The following is a 22,929-nucleotide window of genomic DNA, read 5'->3' on the forward strand; positions in this document are numbered from 1 at the left end:
CTTATTCTCCTAATCTTGCTGATTCAGTTGGCTAAGGCTGTTCCTTATAACTATTAAACTTTTTAAAATTTGATTGCTATGTTTTGTTTTTATATTATATTTATGGCTTATTGCCACTTCATGTGAAGTCTGCAAATACAAGTACACAGTAAAACAGTTAAGTAAAACTAATAATATAAGGGCCTCATCTTAAAATACATGCAACATTCCACATTTTTAATAAACTCTTGTTTTTAAATAAACAAATTTATTTTCTCCCCCTTTTTGATACTTGTCCCATCATAAAAAAGAATGAAAAAATAAATTTCTTGTAACAAACATGCAATCACACAAAACAACTATATAAAAATAAGAAAACATACAAGACAAACATGTATACATACATACATTCACACGCACACAGGTCTCATTCTACACCCTAAATTCATCATTTCCTTGTAATGTTTAGCATGTCCTCTGGCATCATGAATGGTCTTATATTGAATATAGTTGTTACAGCTTTTCAAAGATGTTTCTTTTAAAATGTTATTAGTCCTTAAATTGTTTTTTTTTTGTTTCTGTTCATTTTATCCTTCACCATTTAACAACTATGGTTGTAATGCCTAGACAAATAGTTTCTCAATATCTCTCTGTCTCTCTCTTCCTTAATAAAACTAGAGAATTTCATTTCATGAGTAAAACAACAAATTATTTTCCTCAGAAATTCCCTTAAGTGTACACAAGATGCTAAAACTATTGTAAATAAATGAGTCACTGATTTGAATTGAGATGTAGCTCATGGGTAGATGACCAGGATTGCTTGACAAAAGGATTTTTAATTTCCCATATGTACATATTATTTATTAATTGAAATATGAGTCAAAGACTCAAGTATGGTACAATAAATAAAGGGTTGGATTTAAAAGATGAAAAACCTGAGTTCAAATCTCATTTCTTACTCTAGGATTCCAGAGGAATTCCTATATGATCTGGGACAAGATGTACTACATCTTTGAACCTTGGAATTTTTCCATCAATTCACCAACAAGCATAGCTATTCTAAGTATTATGAGTATTGTTAATACTCATACAATACTCATATTTGTGATTTCTGATCATATCAATCTGGGAGTTTCTGCAATTCACAATCCATATGTGCTTGTCCATTTTGTCCATGAGTTCTGAAAAGTTTACCAAATATGGTAGAGAACTTCACTTTCTCTGACATAGTAAGAAATTAGTGGAGTCTTCTAGAGGCTCACCTGTCATTTTTTTCCTCTTCATATGACTTGCATCTTCACTTTCTATCAGATATATTGTTGGTAACAGTATTTACTCTTGATCTTTAGCAAAGAAGACCAAAAAAGATTAGTAAAATAGGTAAGAGTAGAACCAGGAGAAAGTGGAGTCTTAAAAACTGAAAGAGAAAAGACTATTAAGGAGAAGAGAATGATCAACTATCCCTTAATCATAGACTTTGTGAAAGTGTTGGGTACCTTGGAGTTTAGGCAGAGAGTGCTAGGACTGCTTCCCAAGATTACAGGAGTGGCTGCCTTACTCTGCCCAGTGCACTGGATTTCTACCTGCCTCAACTTGTCTATCCAATGAACTCTGCAAAACTCTGGGAGTCCCTCTGTTCATACTTTAATTAGGTAGCCCAGAGGTGATCCGTTCTATGGCTTGGTAGAGTGATATGTTTCTAAGTCCCCTTAGAGTACGTCTATGGGATCTAGGATATTCTGTGCCCTTGAAGATTGCCATATTCCTCAAATTCATTACTTTAATTGCAATTTTCCTGATGCAAGATGAAGGATGGCAGAAAGGTGATGGTCTTCAGCTTTTGAATGAGACATACTTTTTTTAGACAATGCCAATAGAGAAATTTGCTTTACACACACACACACACACACACACACACACACACACACACACACACACACACTTATTACAAGGGTTTTCTTTTTCTATTTTTAAATGAAAAGAAGTAGGAAGGATCTTTGGATTAGCTAATAATGTTGCCCACCCCACTCTCCAACCTCCCAAAACAAAAGAGATAAAGGAAAAATATAAGGTCAGCAAAGCATTTTTAGTGTAAAGAAGAGAACCCAAAAAATGACAGAAGGAAATACAAAGAAGCAAGACATTGATAATTACTTGTTGAATTTATTACATACATGATAAAAAGAATCACATAGTAGTTTGATATACAATCCTTTTGTTCTATTTCATATGTGGAATTGTTCTTTTTGTTTGCTAAGTTCAGAATTTTTTAAATTAAAGAATTCCTCTTTTGCTGTTCATTTTATAAGGAAATGTTCATTTTAATGTTTGATTAGTTCATAATGATTAAAAATAATTTTTAAAAAGTCTTTATTTTCATGACAAATTTTGAATTATTAGAGTAATTTTATAATTTCTTGCAGGTTTTTTCAGTTCTCTCTCCTCAAAGACAAAAATAAAACAATTCCCGACCTCAAAGAACTTATATTCTAATGATGAGATCATGTGTACCCAGGTAAGTAAATGCATAATGTAAAATGTGAAATATATGTGTGAATCTATATATACACACATATATGCACACAAATATGTATATATGTGTATGTATGTGTATGTGCACATATATTATTATTCTGTACATCTATTTATTAGTTCTTGCTCTGAATGCAGATAGCATTTTTCTTCATATATCCTTTATAGTTAATTTAATTATTTATAATAGTCAAAATTACTTCTTTGCTTAAAGTCATTCTTAAAACAATATTACAGTTACTATATACAATGTTCTCTTGGTTCCGTTCATTTTACTCTGTTATTTCAAGAAAGTCTTCACAGAAGTTTCTCCACCCGCTTCTTTTAACCTATTTCAGTTTAATTATGTTTTTTTTCTTAAGGTATAACAATTAAAATGAAACACCTTTGATTGACTGCTAAGTCGGGACTGAGAATGCACTAAAAAAAAACAAACAAACAAACAAAAAAAAAAAACTCCCTACAGAATCTTGGACTTTTTTGGATCCTTTCCCCCTCTTTCCTGGTATCCCTTGAAAATGAGGTACTGTGAGCCTGGATTTTCCCTTGACTCCCAAATACATAATGCTGCCAGGACATGGCTCTGTTGTTGCTGAAAGGACTAGGAGCAGCACATTCACACCCAATTCAGATTAAAGGCATGAGCACATAAGTTTCCTTCTATGCATATTTCTATTCTTTCTTACCCTAGGTGAAAAGAGTTCTGGAGATAAAACTGAAAAGGCTGTAACCTTATGAGTTTCAAAGGGTTGGGAAGGCTGAGGTTCAGGACTAGAGTCCATAACAGGATTTGAAAACAGCTGAGCAAAATCCATTGTACAACCCCAGAAGCAACTGGGATTCAGGTCAGAAAAGGATCAGCAATTAGAACTGGGTGGTGAAGTGAATAGAGCACTGGGCCTTTTAGCATTATCCACAAATATTCTACTTTCTTCGTCAAAAACTCTGAGCTAACTATTGTTAATCACTTTTTTTTCAGTTGTATTTGACTATTTGTAATCCCTTTGGGGGGTTTTCTTGGAGTTGTTTGCTATTTCCTTCTTGGGATTGTTTTACAGATGAAGAAACTGAGGCAGACAGTATTCAAGTGACTTGATTAGGATCACACTAATTGTTTCTACAACTAGATTCGAACCTGTTTCTTCCTGAGTCCATATCTATCCAATGTGTCATCTATTTGCTAGAAGCTTAAGTCACATTCTCTTGACATAAAATTACTAGTGGAATATATGTGCTATTTACTGTTATTCCTTACTCATCATTATATGGCCAGGCTATCTTCTCTTTTAGATCAATATTTATTTGATGATATCTGTAGCACTCACATTCATAATTTATAATGTATTGTAGGCTGTTCATGCCCACCATGCACCTTTCCTTTTTGCCTTTGATGATCCTCGACTTAAGCCCTTTAGAGGCAGTGTTGTGTGACTTGCAGTCATACAATATCAGTGGAATATTGTTGTTATTAAAAAAGTTTCAGGGAAAAGTTTATAACCATTAAAAGAACTTTTTTTCTTTTTCTAAAGGCAATCAAGAGCATGCAGTTACGCCCATTCATTTCTAGACCTAAGGCTCTGCACTGGGCAATCTTTTCGCTTTGTATTTTTTTTCAGACATAGCTCTCATGAGTTAAATTTTCATCCCTATGAAATTGAGACATATATTCAGGTATCTCTTTATCATCAACTGCCTGTTAGATATTTCCTTTTTGTATGGTTCATGTTTTATTTGTTTATTTTAAAGACTGAATCTCCATATGTTGTTGTCCTGGCTGTAAACGCCACAGAAAATCACAAGCTCAATTCCAAAGAAGCTTTTGATTTGAGCTACTTACAACCTGATCTGGTTTATTCTTTCTTATACATCTTGGTGGGCTTTCACTACCAAGAAGTCGCCATATTGGTCCCTCTTTCTCTTCAAGAAACTTACATTTAAATGAGTGGACATCCAATTGGTTTTAGTCTCACTACATTTCAGAATTAGTTCTCAAGTGTTCTATACATCTCAGGATCCCCAATAGTAGGGAATACATACATATCTCCTCTCTCCTAGGCCTTTAGATATTTTTATTAGACATCCTAATTTCTTGAAAATGTCACCTTCTTTTAGAAATTTCCTTTTTATTGGACCCTAAAATGGTGCTGAATATCTTCAATCAGTGAATTTCTCATGACTTGCTTGATAGCATTGGTCAGAGGATAATCAATTCCTTGTTATATTTTATAAGGCATCTTGAATAATTTTGACACATAAATGGGAAGCAAACATTATTAGAGGATGTCCTTTTAATATATATGCACCAGCACATTTTGTTTTATTTTTTTACAATATTTAATGGCAAGGTTTTCAAAAATGAATCTTCATTCCCATCCTATGCTTTACTATTAATAATAGCTAATTATATAATGCTTCAGAGTTTGCAAAGCATTTCATATGTATTATCAAATTTGATCTTCACTACAACTCCTCAAGATATTATTGTTGCTCTTTTTTGTTTGTTTGTTTGTTTGTTTGTTTGTTTTTCAAACAGGACTGGTAACATCATTGGTGATATATTGCTTGACTGGCATATGAATTGGATTTAAGTAAGTCAGAGTTACACAAATTTCTTAACATCATCCTCTCTTTCTGAGGCATCAAAGTCCAGTGAAAAGACAAAAATCAAGACAACTGGCTTGGAAAGCTTTCTCACAAGACTGCTATTCTTCCCTGAGTATCCCATACATCTTACTACTTGAGGTAAATGCTATCATCACCCCTATTTTTTAATATGGAAATTGAGGCAGAGAAAGGCTCAGGGTCATGAAGGTGGATTCAGAACAAATAGGTATAGAACAACTAAATTTTTTTAGATAAAAGTGAATGAAAATCCAGACATCTTATAATGAAGTAATCCAAATATGGACTAACCAATTATAAACTTCTGGATTGATTTCAATGATTTGGTTGTTGTTGTTTGTCCTTACTTCTCCAAGAGGACCGAGATATCAGAAATATGATGTCATGACATGCAAGTATTTACGTGATTTATTTACATTTTTTTCTTACGTGAGGGAGGCTGGGCAAGGTCACCTGCCTTACTTTCCCCTCCAGATCCATCTGGGTCCAGTGGCCAGATGTAAATCAAGATGCCATGGGAGACCTTGGCCATTCAAACTAAGATTTTCCACAAGTCTCAATTTGACTGAGGGTGCACCTATTCAGTGACTAAGGCTAGGTGGCAATTGAGGCAAAGAATCTCCTCTTTCACTAGTCCAAAAAAATTCTAAATAAATGAATGAATGAATGTAGAAAGGGAAGACTCTCAGGGAGTCTGGTCAAAAAAGAAATCACTTATATTTACATTCAATCTGAGACAATCAGGACCCAAATAAATGTAAAAATCTTTAAATGAAAGATCTTTAACTAAAAAAAATGTGGGGGTGGGTATGGAAAAACTGGTTAAAATAGCAAGAATCTGGACTTGTTCTCTCAACCCACAATTAGTCTAGCAAATTTAATATCAGCATATTGCTGGCTACATATTCCACTTAAGAGTTCTAGGGGTACCCCTAAGTGACACTGAAGTTCTAATGCTATTAATTCTACATCTTGTGTAGTCCATAATATAATGCATATGTGCACAAGAAATATTCATAGTCTCCTTTATCTAATACTATGATTCTCTCTTAATAGGCATTAAATGCTTATTGAATTGAATTGACTTAATTTAAATTGTGTATGTATACTCACTACTAACCCAAACCCAGTCAAATATTTTCCTATGCTTCCTTTGTTAGACATAGGCTTTTCCATATGAATTTCTGAAAAATTAAAAAAAGTTATATTTATAAAAAGCTATATGACTATTAAATAGATCTTTTTGTCCAGATATTTGGTGAGGAAGATGGTGAAGGGAAATGGGAAGAAAGGGAAATTTCTCATAGATATGATTATAGATATAATAAAGTAGAGTTTTATAGAAGTGATCCTAAATATAGCACATTTTCTGCATTTCAGCTCAAATAATTAGGCCAAGTTCTCATTCATTTCTCACAAGACCAATGTGTTCCAGGAAAGTTTTGTTTTAGCAATATAATTTCAATTCCTACCCATAGAAATTTTTTCCAGTATTGCAATATATTCACTTTCCTTCCATTGCATGACCCAAGGCAATTTTTTAAGACTAAATGTACAGACAAGTTGCCAATAGAGGGAATTTTCAAACTTCGAGTTCCCCACTTATATTAAGAGTGATAATTATTTCATGTAAATAGGTAGTTTCCCTTTGAGGGAGTGGGGAGCCTGTCCTTAGAATCAACTTTGGTTTTGCTTTCTTGCCTCTGAGGCAAAAGACCCCCAAGTCAATGGGTTCTTATTGAAGATTTTAGCAGAACTGCCACTGTCTTGTGGGGAACAACTTTCTGATCTTCTATGGTCATTTTATATGGTGAAGGCAGAAGTTGAGAGTGTGTGAGACTGTTATCTAAATTACTATTTTTTAAATTTTGGAATTGTATCCTTTTAATCCTGTGTTATTAGTAAAATTATTTGTATTGCATATCATGATCTGACTGTATTATTACAATCTAACCTCACTTAAACCTGAATCATTGGACTGACCTCAGTTTATATAGTCCCATGTTATCATACTAATGAACTCATAGATCTGAACAAAAATTTTAAAATTTCTTTTCATGGTTCAAGACCATTTTCCATGTTCTCTGAATTCTACTTAAAGGACACTTCACTTCTTAATCTGTGGTTTCATTACCTTATAAATAAAGCTATCTAAAACTTCTCTGTTGTCAACAGAGAAGGTTGCAAGATGCAACCTTTCTTTAAAGACATATTAGCTCTATTCTCCATTCTGCATTAGATGATCCTCATTAGTGAGGCTGCATTCAAGTCACCATCAGAATGATTTGCTTATATAAATGTTATTTTTTTTTAATTTTTTTTAAATTTTTTTTTATTATATATATATATATATTTTATAATATTATCCCTTGTATTCATTTTTCCAAATTACCCCCCCTCCCTTATTCCCTCCCCCCAACGACAGGCAATACCATACATTTTACATGTGTTACAATATAGTCTAAGTACAATACATGTGTGTGAATATCATTTTCTTGTTGCACAATAAACATTAGAATCCGAAGGTACATGCAACCTGGGCAGACAGATATTAGTGCTAACAATTTACATTCCCCTCCCAGTGTTTCTTCTCTGGGTGTATCTACCTCTGTCCATCATTGATCAACTGGAAGTGAGTTGGATCTTCTTTATGTTGAAGATTTCCACTTCCATCAGAATACATCCTCATACAGTATCGTTGTTGAAGTATACAGTGATCTTCTGGTTCTGCTCATTTCACTCAGCATCAGTTGATTTAAGTCTCTCCAACCCTCTCTGTATTCCTCCTGCTGGTCATTTCTTACTGAGCAATAATATTCCATAACTTTCATATACCACAATTTACCCAACCATTCTCCAACTGATGGACATCCATTCATCTTCCAGTTTCTAGCTACAACAAAAAGAGCTGCCACAAACATTTTGGCACATATATGTCTCTTTCCGCTCTTTAGTATTTCTTTGGGATATAATCCCAGTAGTAGCGCTGCTGGGTCAAAGGGTATGCACAGTTTGATAACTTTTTGGGCATAATTCCAGATTGCTCTCCAGAATGGCTGGATACTTTCACAACTCCACCAGCAATGTATTAGTGTCCCAATTTCCCCACATCCCCTCCAACATTTGTCATTATTTGTTCCTGTCATCTTAGCCAATCTGACAGGTGTGTAGTGGTATCTCAGAGTGGTCTTAATTTGCATTTCTCTGATCAGTAGTGATTTGGAACACTCTTTCATGTGAGTGGATATAGTTTCAATTTCTTCCTCTGAGAATTGTCTGTTCATATCCTTTGACCATTTATCAATTGGAGAATGGTTTGGTTTCTTATAAATTAGGGTCAGTTCTCTATATATTTTGGAAATGAGACCTTTGTCAGAACCTTTGTTTTTAAAAATATTTTCCCAATTTGTTACTTCCCTTCTAATCTTGTTTGCATTAGTATTATTTGTACAGAAACTTTTTAGTTTGATGTAATCAAAATCTTCTATTTTGTGATCAATAATGATCTCTAGTTCTCCTCTGGTCATAAATTCCTTCCTCCTCCACAAGTCTGAGAGGTAGATTATCCTCTGTTCCTCTAATCTATTTATTATCTCCCTCTTTATGCCTAAATCATGGACCCATTTTGATCTTATCTTGGTATATGGTGTTAAGTGTGGATCCATATCTAATTTCTGCCATACTAATTTCCAGTTTTCCCAACAGTTTTTTCCGAATAATGAATTTTTATCCCTAATGTTGGAATCTTTGGGTTTGTCAAAGATTAGATTGCTATAGAGGTACCCTTTTTTGTCCTTTGTATCTAATCTGTTCCACTGATCTACCGGTCTATTTCTTAGCCAATACCAAATGGTTTTGGTGACTGCTGCTATATAATATAGCTTTAGATCAGGTACACTTAGACCACCTTCCTCTGAGTTTTTTTTCATTAGTTCCCTTGCAATTCTCGACCTTTTATTCTTCCATATGAATTTTGTTGTTATTTTTTCTAGGTCATTGAAATAGTTTCTTGGGAGTCTGATTGGTATAGCACTAAATAAATAGATTAGTTTGGGGAGTATTGTCATCTTTATTATATTCGCTCGGCCTATCCAAGAGCACTGAATGTCTTTCCAATTATTTAAATCTGATTTTATTTTTGTGGCAAGTGTTTTGTAATTTTTCTCATATAATTCCTGACTTTTCTTTGGTAGATGGATTCCCAAATATTTTATACTCTCAACATTTGTTTGGAATGGAATTTCTCTTTGTATCTCTTGCTGTTGCATTTTGTTAGTGATATATAAAAATGCCGAGGATTTATGTGGATTTATTTTGTATCCTGCCACTTTGCTGAAATTTTGAATTATTTCTAGTAGCTTTTTAGCAGAGTCTTTGGGGTTCTCTAAGTATACCATCATGTCATCTGCAAAAAGTGATAATTTAATTTCCTCATTTCCTACTCTAATTCCTTGAATCTCTTTCTCGGCTCTTATTGCCGAGGCTAGCGTTTCTAGTACTATATTGAATAGTAATGGTGATAGTGGGCAACCTTGTTTCACTCCTGATCTTACTGGGAAAGGTTGCAGTTTATTTCTATTGCATATTATGCTTACTGACGGTCTTAAATATATACTCCTGATTATTCTAAGGAATAATCCATTTATTCCTATACTCTCAAGAGTTTTTAGTAGGAATGGATGTTGGATTTTGTCAAATGCTTTTTCTGCATCTATTGAGATGATCATATGGTTCTTATTAATTTGATTATTAATATGGTCAATTATATTAATAGTTTTCCTAATATTAAACCAGCCCTGCATTCCTGGAATAAATCCTACTTGATCATAGTGTATTATCTTGGAGATGATTTTCTGAAGTCTTTTTGCTAATATCTTATTTAAGATTTTAGCATCAATATTCATTAAGGAGATTGGTCTATAATTTTCTTTCTCAGTTTTCGATCTACCAGGTTTAGGTATCAGTACCATGTCTGTGTCATAAAAGGAATTTGGTAGGACTCCTTCATCCCCTATTTTTTCAAATAATTTATATAACATTGGGGCTAATTGTTCTTTAAATGTTTGGTAGAATTCACATGTGAATCCATCTGGCCCTGGGGATTTTTTCCTGGGGAGTTGATTAATAGCTTGTTCTATTTCTTTTTCTGAAATGGGACTATTTAAGCAATTTATCTCCTCTTGTTAATCTAGGGAGCCTATATTTTTGAGGAAGTCATCCATTTCACTTAAGTACAAATTTATTGGCATAAAGTTGGGCAAAGTAACTCCTTATTATTTCTCTAATTTCCTCTTCATTGGTGGAAAGATCCCCCTTTTCATTTGTAAGACTATCAATTTGATTTTCCTCTTTCTTTTTTTTGATCAAATTTACCAAAGGTTTATCTATTTTATTGGCTTTTTCATAAAACCAACTCTTGGTTTTATTTATTAATTCAATAGTTTTTTTACTTTCAATTTTATTGATTTCTCCTTTTAATTTTTGTATTTCGAGTTTAATTTTTGGTTGGGGGATATAAATGTTATTTTATGACCATCATTGCCCACAGTTAGTGTTCACTAAGTATACAACTAACTCTAATTCAGACATTTGTTTCCATTTCCTTATTAATCCATGATGTTTCCCTTAATATATCTCAAGTAATTAAAGGATGGCATAAAGTATTTTAAACAAAAGTATTCCAAACATCTCAAAGTTATTTATTTCCATATAGGCAACATAAGAGTTGGGGATTTTTTCTGGGTGTCTCCTTTTCCTGGAATTCCCTCCTTCCTCCACACTAACCACTAACTTCCATGGCTTTCTTTTAAGTTCCAACTAAAATCCTACTTTCTACAGGAAGGTTTCCCCAATCTCCTTAATTCTAGTCATTTCTCTCTGATAATTAGTTCCTTTTCATCCTATGTGTAGCTTATTATATATATATATATATATATATATATATATATATATATATATATATATATATATATATATATATATATTTTGTTTTCATATTTTCTCCTGCATTAGATGGCAAGATCCTTAAAGACTAGGGACTCTTTTGCCTCTTTTTGTATCATTATTACTTAGCACAGTGCCTGGTGAAATGGTAGGTACTTAATTAATGTTTATTGATTGACTGACTTTCTATTATCATTCAACTATTTTTAGAGCACTATCAAATCTAGTTTTTCTAAAATTTGAACTCTTTTTTCCTTATGATTTTACTTCCTCTTTTCTTCCTCTTCCAAATTCAAAAGACCAAGGTAAAATCTCCAGTATTCTGATATCCTGAAACTTTTCCCCATGAACAATAGCATCCTTGCTTTGGGATTTTGAGGACTTGAAATTTCACTGCATGACTCCCATTAAGGACAGCCTACTCCTTTTTACATAATTCATGTCTCTCTGTGATTCATATGTCTTCTGCTGCCTTCCACTAGCTTATCCACTACTCTACTCAATCTAACCCCTATTGCTAATATCCGTTCTATTGACAATTCCATCTCCCTGTTAGACAAATATAGATATACACATGATAGAAATACAAAAGAATAAATAGTCAAGGACCATCATCATGCTGTTCTAAAAAGCCACTCAAATTCAGGGCTGATACTTAGATTTTGTTCATGGATTCAAATCAGACATTTTCTCAGAGGAGCCTATCCCTGATTCACTGTGCTGCTCACATCCTACATTTGGAAGGCACTTTATGTTACACAGAAATGTTTGATGTTGTGAAATCATGCAATTGATTTTTGTATCAATTATGCTTTTCATATTATGCTTAGTGTATCTATTAATAAAACCTGGATTTTTCTATTTTTTTCCTCTGCAAGTATAATTTATTGAGATGCAAATAGTAATATTAAAACCATCAACCATACAAGTCAGAAAAACAGCATATCATTTAAAGGTAGCATGCTTATGAATTCAGATACACTTTTTCTAAATGTGCATACATTAACTGCATACGGTAGTTCACCAGAAATTTAGAATTTCAGATTTAGAAAGCTGTCAAGTGATAGAGCACTGATGTTTTGAAAATGAACTTTTCAGAGGCAGGGAAATTGGCAAATCAGAGTTAGTATATAAAACACATATGTCATTCTCTTCTCTCAACTAAATTGTCCCCAGTTATACTCATTAGCACCCTTCCCTTGTAAAGTATTTTGGTTTAAAATATGCTTTAATTTTAGCATTGGAATCAGAATTTTCCTTAAAGGAGGGAAGTTGTATTGACAATTTCACATACTTGTTTGGAAACAATAAAGCCACAATTTTTTCTTCAAGTTAATATCTATATTGACAAGATATTAACTTGTCCAAGCACTGCATTTTGCTATTCTCAAAGAGAATAGACTTATTAGAATTACATAAATTTTATAGAGGGTAGAAAAAGCACAGTTTCTTCAGCCAAGAGACCTAAATTAAAATCCCATTGCCTCCATTTAGTGTTATGTGGCCTTTAAAAATTCACTCAATCTCTCTGAACCTCAGTTTCTTCATATGTCAAATTGAAGTGATAATGCTTATACCAGCAGGGATACTGCAAAAAAAAGCATTAAAAAAAACTTGAAATGTAAAATTGTATTATTCTTTTTATCTCAGAAAAGGAATAGTTTCTTTTAAGTAGGATTTCTTCTTCTTCTTCTTCTTCTTCTTCTTCTTCTTCTTCTTCTTCTTCTTCTTCTTCTTTTCTTCTTCTTCTTCTTCTTTTCTTCTTCTTCTTCTTCTTCTTTTCTTCTTCTTCTTCTTCTTCTTCTTCTTCTTCTTCTTCTTCTTCTTCTTCTTCTTCTTCTTCTTCTTCTTCTTCTTCTTCTTCTTCTTCTTCTTCTTCTTCTTCTTCTTCTTCTTCTTCTTCTTTTATTTGTATCTCCAACCCGTAGCACAGTGCCTGGAACATCTTAGACACTTAATAAATACTTGTTGATTGATTCACTTATTGAACTAAGAGCATAACAGTCATTGACTGATTTACTGAACTAAGACGAATTGATGGAAGTTACTGAGACAGACAACTTTGGATTTCAATTAAAGAACTTCCCAGCAATTAGAGCTATGTAAAAATAAAATGGGATGCATTTTCCTTTACTAGAGATCTTTAAACAAAGGTTGAATGACTAGCATTCAGATGATTTAGTGGGGATTCCTGCTTAGGTGTTGAGAGGATTGTAAGAGCACAAGTTTCTGCCAGCTCTTTGATTCTGTGCCTAGGTTGGTTACTGAGAGTCAAGAGACAAGAGAGTCAAGTTACAAGAGTCAAAGAAATCTTTATGAAAAAAAAGCCTGAGTTTCTGAAATGAAGAATGAGCTAATTGCATGATGGCTACCTCTCTTCTCTGTATTGCTGTCCCTCCTTAACTCTGTTTACTGACCTTCTCTGACTTTCTGAAGCCTTTACTTTCTGAAGGGGCTTTCAGAAGCCTCTTGATTTCAGTGCTTTCCATTTGTTAATAATTTCCTATTTTATCCAGTATATGTCTTGCTTGATATGTATTTGTTTACATGTTGCCTCCTCATTAGATTGTAAGCTCCTTGAGGGTAAGGAGCACATAGCACAGTACCTGGCACACAGTATTCATAGTATATAGGTTAATTGATTGGTTGATTTCTAAATATATTGTCCCCACACTTTGTGCCCACCTGGAGATGAAGGAGCACTCCACAAGCATCTAAGTTAATAAATTGTTTGGACTAGTATAATCAGTTGTTAAATAATCCTGTTAGCTCTAAATCAGCCCTGCTAGATAGAGTATAGCACTCTGCCCCTGCTAGATAGAGTAGAGCATTCTGCCTCAAGCACATTTGTCTGAAACCTTCTATCACATTCATCAGCTTAACCAGGAAAAAGGAAGTTGTAATTAATAGGCCAAGAGTGACATCAGCGTTATTTCTCAGTGGTTGGTCCTAAACTAAATAATGCACAGTCTTCCCTCTGATTTCTAGATTACTTTTTGTGACAGCAGCATTCACTCACTCTACCGTGTTCATAACTTTGGACTTTCCTTTGCCTCTTCTTTCTCCTTTACCTCTCACATCAGTTATAGGATTTTAGAATTCCTGCTCAGAAATATCTTTCAAATCTATCCCCTCTTCCCTATTCTCACTTATACCAGCTTAGTTCAGTCTTTCAGCCTTACCAACCCAGTCTATTATAACATTCTTACTTTCTTTTCTCCTTTCTCCAGTTCATTTTGCTTTGTATCTACTCATATCATTGGGCTGATTTCAGTTTTAGAAAGGACTTCCTCTAATGAGGTGTGACTCTCCCTTTTTCATACTCATTGATTCATTGTCTCCCATCTCCCCTTACCAGAGATTGTTTTATTTACTCTAGGGTCTTCTCCAAAAAGGAAGGGATTAAAAAAAAATATAGTGCACAACATGAACCAAATATGAGACATGCAATTTATTCCTGTACACAAAAGAAATATTAAACACAGTAAACCTACAAATTCATGTTATTAGTAAAAAAGTCAGGAATTTCACATAATATCTACATGGAAAGATGCTACTTAAATTTTATCAAAACAAAGAAGTTTGTGGGATTACTTAGTGATTGATTAGACATTTTACATTACATCTCAGCTATATATTATTACTCCACTCCAAACTTTAACGTCTGAATTTTTAATTTCAGCAACTGTCATATCTTGCATATTTTATCATAATGAACATTGTTGTTTTTTTAATTGAAATATGCACCTTTGGACTTACAAGGCTAATTGCAAGCCTGGATACATCTGAAATGACATGAATGAAACAGTCCATTCAAGCATATTTATCTTTATTTCTTGGATGAGTTTCTTAAATTTGTGCCATGTGTCCTGGGACAGGGTCATGTGAAAAATAAGTGCTCCATGTCCATGCAATTCAACTTCCAAGAATGCTGATAGATATAGCAGAGTTCATTATTTCTTTAATAGAGATAAGACTTTCATATCCATGGAAGTACAAAATACAAAACTTTCTTTGGGTGGCTGTTTTCCAATACGAGGTAGATGCCAAGAATTTCTTCTGACAATGATTTGAATGAAAAAGTGAATTTCATCAGTAAAAATGATTTTCATCTTAATTTCCTATGTGTTTGTGGACTAATGCAATGATTTAATTGGGACAATACTTTGAGGCCCATGGAAGTACAAAATACCATTTGAGTGATGTAATTTGCCTGCCCTGAATCAAGGAGCAGCTGGAATAGGTGAGACAAGAAGGGATTAAAATGGACCTGTCTTTCTCCACTACTATCATACTCCAGAGGCAGATATATCCTCCCCCCATTAAACCATCAATTTCCTTTAGACCCCAGGACTGTGGGTGGGATAGATGGAGTAGAAATGCTTCACTACACATCCCTACTCACTGTGTTCCCTAGGTCTAAAGGCCATTGTATTTCTGGAACTAGAGGAGGAAGTGATCTTCCTTTCCCCGGTTTTGGGGATCAAGGCTATCAATTTTTATCTCTTGTCCTTTTGTTTGTTTTTTATTTTATCTCAATAAATGCTGATTCCCAAAGCCTATTAAAAAAAAAAAAGATTACAAAACTATACCAATCCTTACCCTTTATCTGTCCTAATAATTACCCTGGACTTCATTATTCAGAGATTTTCTGATTCTGCAATAGGCAAAATAGAGTCCTCTACTCTCATTTATTGCCTCCTAACCCCCATTCTAGGTACTTTGGGAACAGTTCTATGTTTGGCACTAGTCTAGCATTCTTCTCCCATCAGTTGCATAAGTAAAGGAAATACCCAAAGTACAAGGACAGGCAGTTTATTTCTGTTTCCTAACAGAAAAGCAAATCCTGTAATGATTAGAACAAATTATAGTCACATATCACTGTTGAAGTTCAGAAGAAAACCCCAAAAGTTTGGGAGTTGCAGACCAGTGTCATGAGGTGTCTCAAAAAATTTTGCAGACTTGAACACATCATCAAGGGACAAAGTTTATTGTAATTCTAACATCAATTGAAGTGGGCTGAGTTCCAAAAGAATGTAGCAAAGAGCCAAAAGCAAGAAAACAGATTCATAGAACTGTTAGACCAGAGCTTCATGTTACTTATTTGCTAATTTTATGGCTTTTTAGTAGATTTGAGGGATGGTCTATTCACTATTGTCCCAGGAACTTGGTTATCACTGGCCAACAGACTATTTGTCTGCCAGTCAGTAATGTTTGTAGGACTGTTCTAAGGCCAGAAGACTTTAGAATCATTGACAGACAGATTGTTAAAACAATAGCATTCTAAGGTCAGGGAGACCTGAGGATCACTGATTCTAAAGCCAGAAGACTTCAGAATCATTGACAGATTGTTAGAACAGAAGCACTTTTAAGGTCAGGAGGGACCTCCTTACTGCCATTTCCCCTAGAAGCTATACTTCATCATTTTTTGTTTCCCAGGCAGTTCGAACCCCAAATTAATTTGGGACAAAGGGACAGAGGTCTCATCTTCAGGAGCTGCCTCCTGGTGATAAGGGGTGTAGAGCTGTCCCTGCCTAGTGGGGTCCAAACTGAGGAGGGGAGGCACGTGACTTGAAGATGGCAGGATCCGGTGCTGAGTGTCAGAGTCAGTTAGCTGATGGTATTCAGGCTGAAGAAGTAGTTGGAAGTTTATAGCTTGGAGTCTGGAGAGAACAAAGCTCACAAGTAGGTTGAGCAAAAAACAAAGAGAATAAACAAAAGTGAAGTTAGTGGTTAATAGGGACAGGAACCAGAAACCCCAACCTGAGGAAGACCGGGGGGTTGGAGACGAGGCTAGCATGAATGTCTCATCCAGACAGCTTTTAGTAGGGTAAATACCAACACACACTTCTCCGAAATCCCTGGTTTTGTTTTCTCAAAGGAGTAGGGGAAATAGTGTCATTATACACAGTGAAAGCAGTGCTCAGGTCTAGGGTGCAAGCATCATAATGTTTAGAAGGAATTAAGCATTAGGTTTAGAGAATGACATGCAGAATGAAGATAATAATTTATATTTAATGGTTTTGATCTCCTTTAGCTAACACCTCCAAGCTTTTTCATTATTACAAGAGAAAGCTTTTGTCCAATCAGTAAAGGTGACAATAAAAACCAAAAGCAGTTTGAAGCCCCCAAGATGGGGCCTGTGTATAAAATCCATCTGCCAGCCCTCCCCTGTGTGTGTACCCCTTCTCTGGATGGGTTTCAGGATAGGGGTTTAAAAGCCCTTCCAGGATTTACTTGGGCACAAACTGGGCAGGCCTGACAGATAATTGTTTCCCCTGGCTTTTGAACAGTGAACATAGGTTTCACAAGGGATTGGAGAGCATTTTTTCCCAAGTGAGTAGCTTGGATGAAGGCCATAGAGAAGTTTCCGCTGGCAGGCCTCTGGGATTAGAAATTGGCTTGAAGGTGTTTCAAACCACTCAGAAGGAGAAAGGGTATACCCCCTTTCTTTAGTGAGGGTTTGTTCCTGGGAGCTATGAGGGAATGTAGGAGTCGGGGAGCTGAAGACTTAAAGGTGCCATGGTCAGGGGCAAACAGGAGCAGCACAGGCAGCTTAATCTGCAAACCTGTTTCCCTTGGCCTGAAGTGAATCCTCCTTTACAAAATATAACAGAAACCTCTCTAGGTCCATGGACAGCTTACAATAATTGTAGAATTTCCCTTGCATACTTAATAGGAAAAAATATTTATTTATTTATTTTGAAATCCCTTTTCTTTCCATAGAGCATACAAAACATGAAAGGCATATAGATCAGTATAGATATTCACTCTCCTTCCTTTTCCCAATTCTAAAACTCTGTGGGGACAAAAATGCTCTGAACTTGGTGGGGGGTTAGAACCTCCAATGGTTGGCCTAGGGTGAGCTTAGAGGCTTCCCCAATTAGAAAGGCTGTGACAGCTAGTTCTAAGGCAAGAGACCCCTAGGATGTGGTTTGCTAAAAGTGTGTGGAGCTGTCACGGAAGCCCTGAGCTACCCCCATGCTGTGGACATGACTGCCCATGTTAATTGGTAGGGGTTATGTTTCCCTGGATTTGCCTCTTCAAAGGGAAAACGAAATTGTGAGTCAAGAAAGCATCTTTAAGATTAAGGTAGAAAACCATTTTGTCCCCTGGGATATTTGTCTCATGGCTTCTACTGACCATTTTCTTTAATTATAGAAATTTGCTATAAGAGGAAAAAGCAGGGGCATGATTATAATATCATCAAAATAGTTCCTTCAGGCTTCAGCCTGAGAGCACATATATGACAAGTAAAACATCCTTAACTCTATATGACAACCAACCATGCAGTAACAATTCCACCTCATAGCCAGAATCAGAAATAATCAGGTGGGAAACAAACAAACAAACCAAAAAAAAAAAAAAAAAAAAAAAAAAAAACAGAGCTAGGAAACTGAGTCAGAAGGATCTGACCTTGAGCAGAGGCTAAGGTTGCCCTCCCAGCTCTTGCCCAGATTAGACATCCACCTATGACAGTTCAGGAAGGCATCCCTCTGAATAATTTATGGCATTTCTCTTGAATTGGGGGGGGGTATGACAATGATCAGGCAATCAAATTTAAAACTCAAAAGCATATCAATTACAGTCCCAAGAGATTTTATCTCAGCAAATTCTACTAATCAAAGCTTAGGGCTAGATATATTATTTTTAAAAGCTTACCAGAAGTTACATGCATAAGAGATTTTGTTTAACATGTTTTTCTTTTCCCTTTCTCAAGTTTAAACTCATCCTGGTGCAAAGGATTAATCATTAAACAAGCTTATAGATTCTTAGTTAATTCATTCCTTGTTTAGGAACTATATATTCTAAACAGGCTCATTTCTCAGGGCTAATGATTTTGTTTATCCTGATGGTTTCAAGAAAATGTCAAGGTTACAAATTAAGGGGAGTTGACAGAGAGTTGAGAGAAGGGGTTGAGCTTGCTATTGTCCACCCCAATGTTCTTAGTGTTTTCATGGGCGTACTGTTTTATACTTCTCCCCACTCTGTGAAGGAGGAAAAAGATGTTGCACACCTCATACTTTTTTTTTTTGACTATATATGCATTATAACATTATCCCTTGTATTCATTTTTCCAAAATTTCCCCTCCCTCCCTCTACTCCCTCCCCTAGATGACAGGCAATCCCATACATATTAAATGTGTTACAGTATAACTTAGATACAATATATGTGTGTAAATCCATTTTTCTTGTTGCACCTTAAGTATTAAATTCCGAAGGCATAAGTAACCTGGGTACATAGACAGTAGTGCTAACAATTTACATTCACTTCCCAGTGTTCCTTCTCTGGGTGTAGCTGTTTCTGTCCATCATTGATCAACTGGAAGCGAGTTGGATCTTCTTTATGTTGAAGATTTCCATTTCCATCAGAATACATCCTCATACAGTATTGTTGTTGAAGTGTACAGCGATCTTCTGGTTCTGCTCATTTCACTCAGCATTAGTTGATGTAAGTCTCTCCAGGCCTCTCTGTATTCCTCCTGCTGGTCATTTCTTACAGAGCAATAATATTCCATAACCTTCATATACCATAATTTACCCAACCATTCTCCAATTGATGGGCATCCATTCATTTTCCAGTTTCTAACCACTACAAAAAGAGCTGCCGCAAACATTTTGGCACATACAGGTCCCTTTCCACTCTTTAGTATTTCTTTGGGATATAAGTCCAGTAGTAACATTGCTGGGTCAAAGGGTATGCACAGTTTGATAACTTTTTGGGCATAGTTCCAGATTACTCTCCAGAATGGTTGGATTCTTTCACAACTCCACCAACAATGTATCAGTGTCCCAGTTTTCCCACATCCCCTCCAACATTCATCATTATTTGTTCCTGTCATCTTAGCCAATCTGACAGGGCACACCTCATACTTCTGAGGTGAACTGATAAGGCTTTCATCTCATCCTTCTTGTTACATCCACATTAATTACCAATTTTAGCCTTAACATAGTGATAATTACAAACAACTTAGTTAAAAATTTTAGAATTTTCCTAATAGCCAAATAGCCTTAGCTACAGCAAATTTCTATTTTTATAAATAAATTTCCCTTTTCTTTTAGGAAGAAAAAAAGACAATTCTTAAAATTGAGATGATAGAACAGATTTTAAAATTGATTTAACTTTAGTTAATGAGATTCCCTAAGTTCTAATTAAATGTTATAGACAAACTGAATTGCCATTTGGTTAATTTTCCAATTCACACGAACCATTTTTCTTTTGTGAGTAGGAAAAGGTTAAAATGTCAATTTTTATTGAAAGGGCCCTCAGAAGTCTGATTCTAGATAACTCAAAAACATGCTGTTTATTCCCAGAGTCTTTAAAGTAGTAGCAAACTGCTTTTCTGTTTTCCTAAAGTTCCCAAACTATTAAATCTTCTGTGAACACTATCAGTGCAAATAGATTAAAATTTAGTGGGCTTTAATTAGAGCTTCTTTAAAATTGCTTTTAGTATAATATCTGAAATAACAAGTTTCATTGAACTGAATATATTTTCTTTCTCTCCTTCTCACCCCTTCATCCAAGTATCCTTGCTGCAGTCAGGGAAGGAAGGAAGAGGGAAAAAAGAGAAAGAGACTCTTTTTTTCTCTATGCACGATCCTCCTGGTCTTGCAGAGGTTTTAATTTAGTTGAATTTGTTTCCAAATTATTTTACACACATATAAAAATCATTTATCTCAATACTGACATTGTATGTTGGTCACATCTAAAGACCCATAACATTATCAAATATGAAGCAATTATATCCAATAAAGCAGTTGACACAAATATATCATGTTTTATGCTAAGCACTTTTGTAATCATGTGATCTTCACAACTATAATCATCATTATTTATCTTTACAAATCAGAAAATTAGGCAGAAAAAAATAATTTGTCATAAATGACATAGCTAATAATACATTTCTGCAGCTGAAACAGAATGGTGGGCTTACCAAATGCAGAGGCTGACTGGCTTTCTCACCCATAGCCCTATAGTATAACGATAGTTGATGAGAAATTTTATAAATTATAATTCATTATAATGTAATTTATGTAATAATTATTTTATATAACTATAATATTATTTCATAAATTATTCAAAACGAAATTCACTTCTTAATGCCCCTATTCATTATATCAAGTCCTATATTCTGGAGCTAAAAAAAAATAATTCATCTTTGACCACTATAGACCTTTAGCTATTCATCCTGTTCCCACTAAGCCTCTCATCTCTAGAGCTGCCAATCTTTTGACCTATCCTGTTTTATCATAGTTTCAAATCCTCTCACCATTCTAGATATGCTACAGCTTGTCAATATTTTTTCTTAAGTGAGACATGAAAAAGTGAACACAAAGTTTATGGGGGCTCTGTCTGTTGCACAGAACCTCAAATAGTAGACTGAGGAACCAGGACTCTCATTTATATGCAAAAGTCAATAATTCAAGGTTTATAAGTAATGATATTAGGTATACAAATCATTTTATGATAGATAAAAACAGTGGTTTTTGGTAAATTAACTTGGCATTGTTATAGGAATAAAAATAAGAGCTAATAGAACTAATGTGCATTAGTAGTAGGTAATGGAATGGATTGCTGGGAAGTTATAAAATGTTTTTTTTTTTTCCTCAGAAGACTTTTACAATATGATTCTTTTTAGTGTAAAGTGATTTAAATGTACTTCTTGCTGAAGAGAATGGATAGGATGGTTACTTGTGGTCCTTTTTAGGTCTAAGATATCCTGGATCTGTGATATTTTTTTAAGAAAGGACTCATGATTATTTGAAGAAACAAGGCTCTCCAGAAGTATATCCATAATTTTATTTTTGAAAAGTCTAAAATCTTAAAATTATTAATAATCTATAGCTATAAAAATGTATGAGCTTTCATATTTGATATTAAATGTGTAATCTGTTCCTTATTTTTCTTAATCTACAAATAAAACATTGTTTGTGTAAATAGACATTGTTTCACTGACAGTACTATGAAGAAAATAACACTATCTATACATTCAGTCACAGTCAGAATTTTATCCTCCAGGAAACAAGTGAGGGTAAGTCACAAGTGTTATGAGTAGGCAGGAATTGTCAGTCAGTCAAATTGCAAAAGAATACATTTTAAATAAGCATTGCCTACTTGCAAATGACAATCCCATGCCTCTTGGGAAATTTCAGCAAAGATATGGAATAATATTCATTTGAAGTTACTTGGATTTTAAAAGCTTCAAGTCTTTATAACCACAGGTGACACATGTCTGTGTATAATGAAAACTTAGTGTCTCGGTACAAATATTAGACAAGGCTCTAAATATGCTGAAAATCCAACCTTACCAATTTCTCTTCCCTCCCTAACCCCCAAATATCTAAAAGGTGGAAGTGTAGTAACTGGTCTTACTGGTCTTATTTTCAGTCCTATAAGGAAGAACTAAGGAAAATGAATGTGCTTTAAAGTGGATTTTGAGTACCTCCAACCAAAAATTAAACTTGAAATACAAAAATTAAAAGGAGAAATCAATAAAATTGAAAGTAAAAAAACTATTGAATTAATAAATAAAACCAAGAGTTGGTTTTATGAAAAAGCCAATAAAATAGATAAACCTTTGGTAAATTTGATCAAAAAAAAGAAAGAGGAAAATCAAATTGATAGTCTTACAAATGAAAAGGGGGATCTTTCCACCAATGAAGAGGAAATTAGAGAAATAATAAGGAGTTACTTTGCCCAACTTTATGCCAATAAATTTGATAACTTAAGTGAAATGGATGACTTCCTCCAAAAATATAGGCTCCCTAGATTAACAGAGGAGGAGATAAATTGCTTAAATAGTCCCATTTCAGAAAAAGAAATAGAACAAGCTATTAATCAACTCCCCAGGA

The sequence above is a fragment of the Sminthopsis crassicaudata genome, chromosome 3 (assembly GCF_048593235.1).
Source record: "Sminthopsis crassicaudata isolate SCR6 chromosome 3, ASM4859323v1, whole genome shotgun sequence".
NCBI classification, from domain to species: Eukaryota; Metazoa; Chordata; class Mammalia; order Dasyuromorphia; family Dasyuridae; genus Sminthopsis; species Sminthopsis crassicaudata.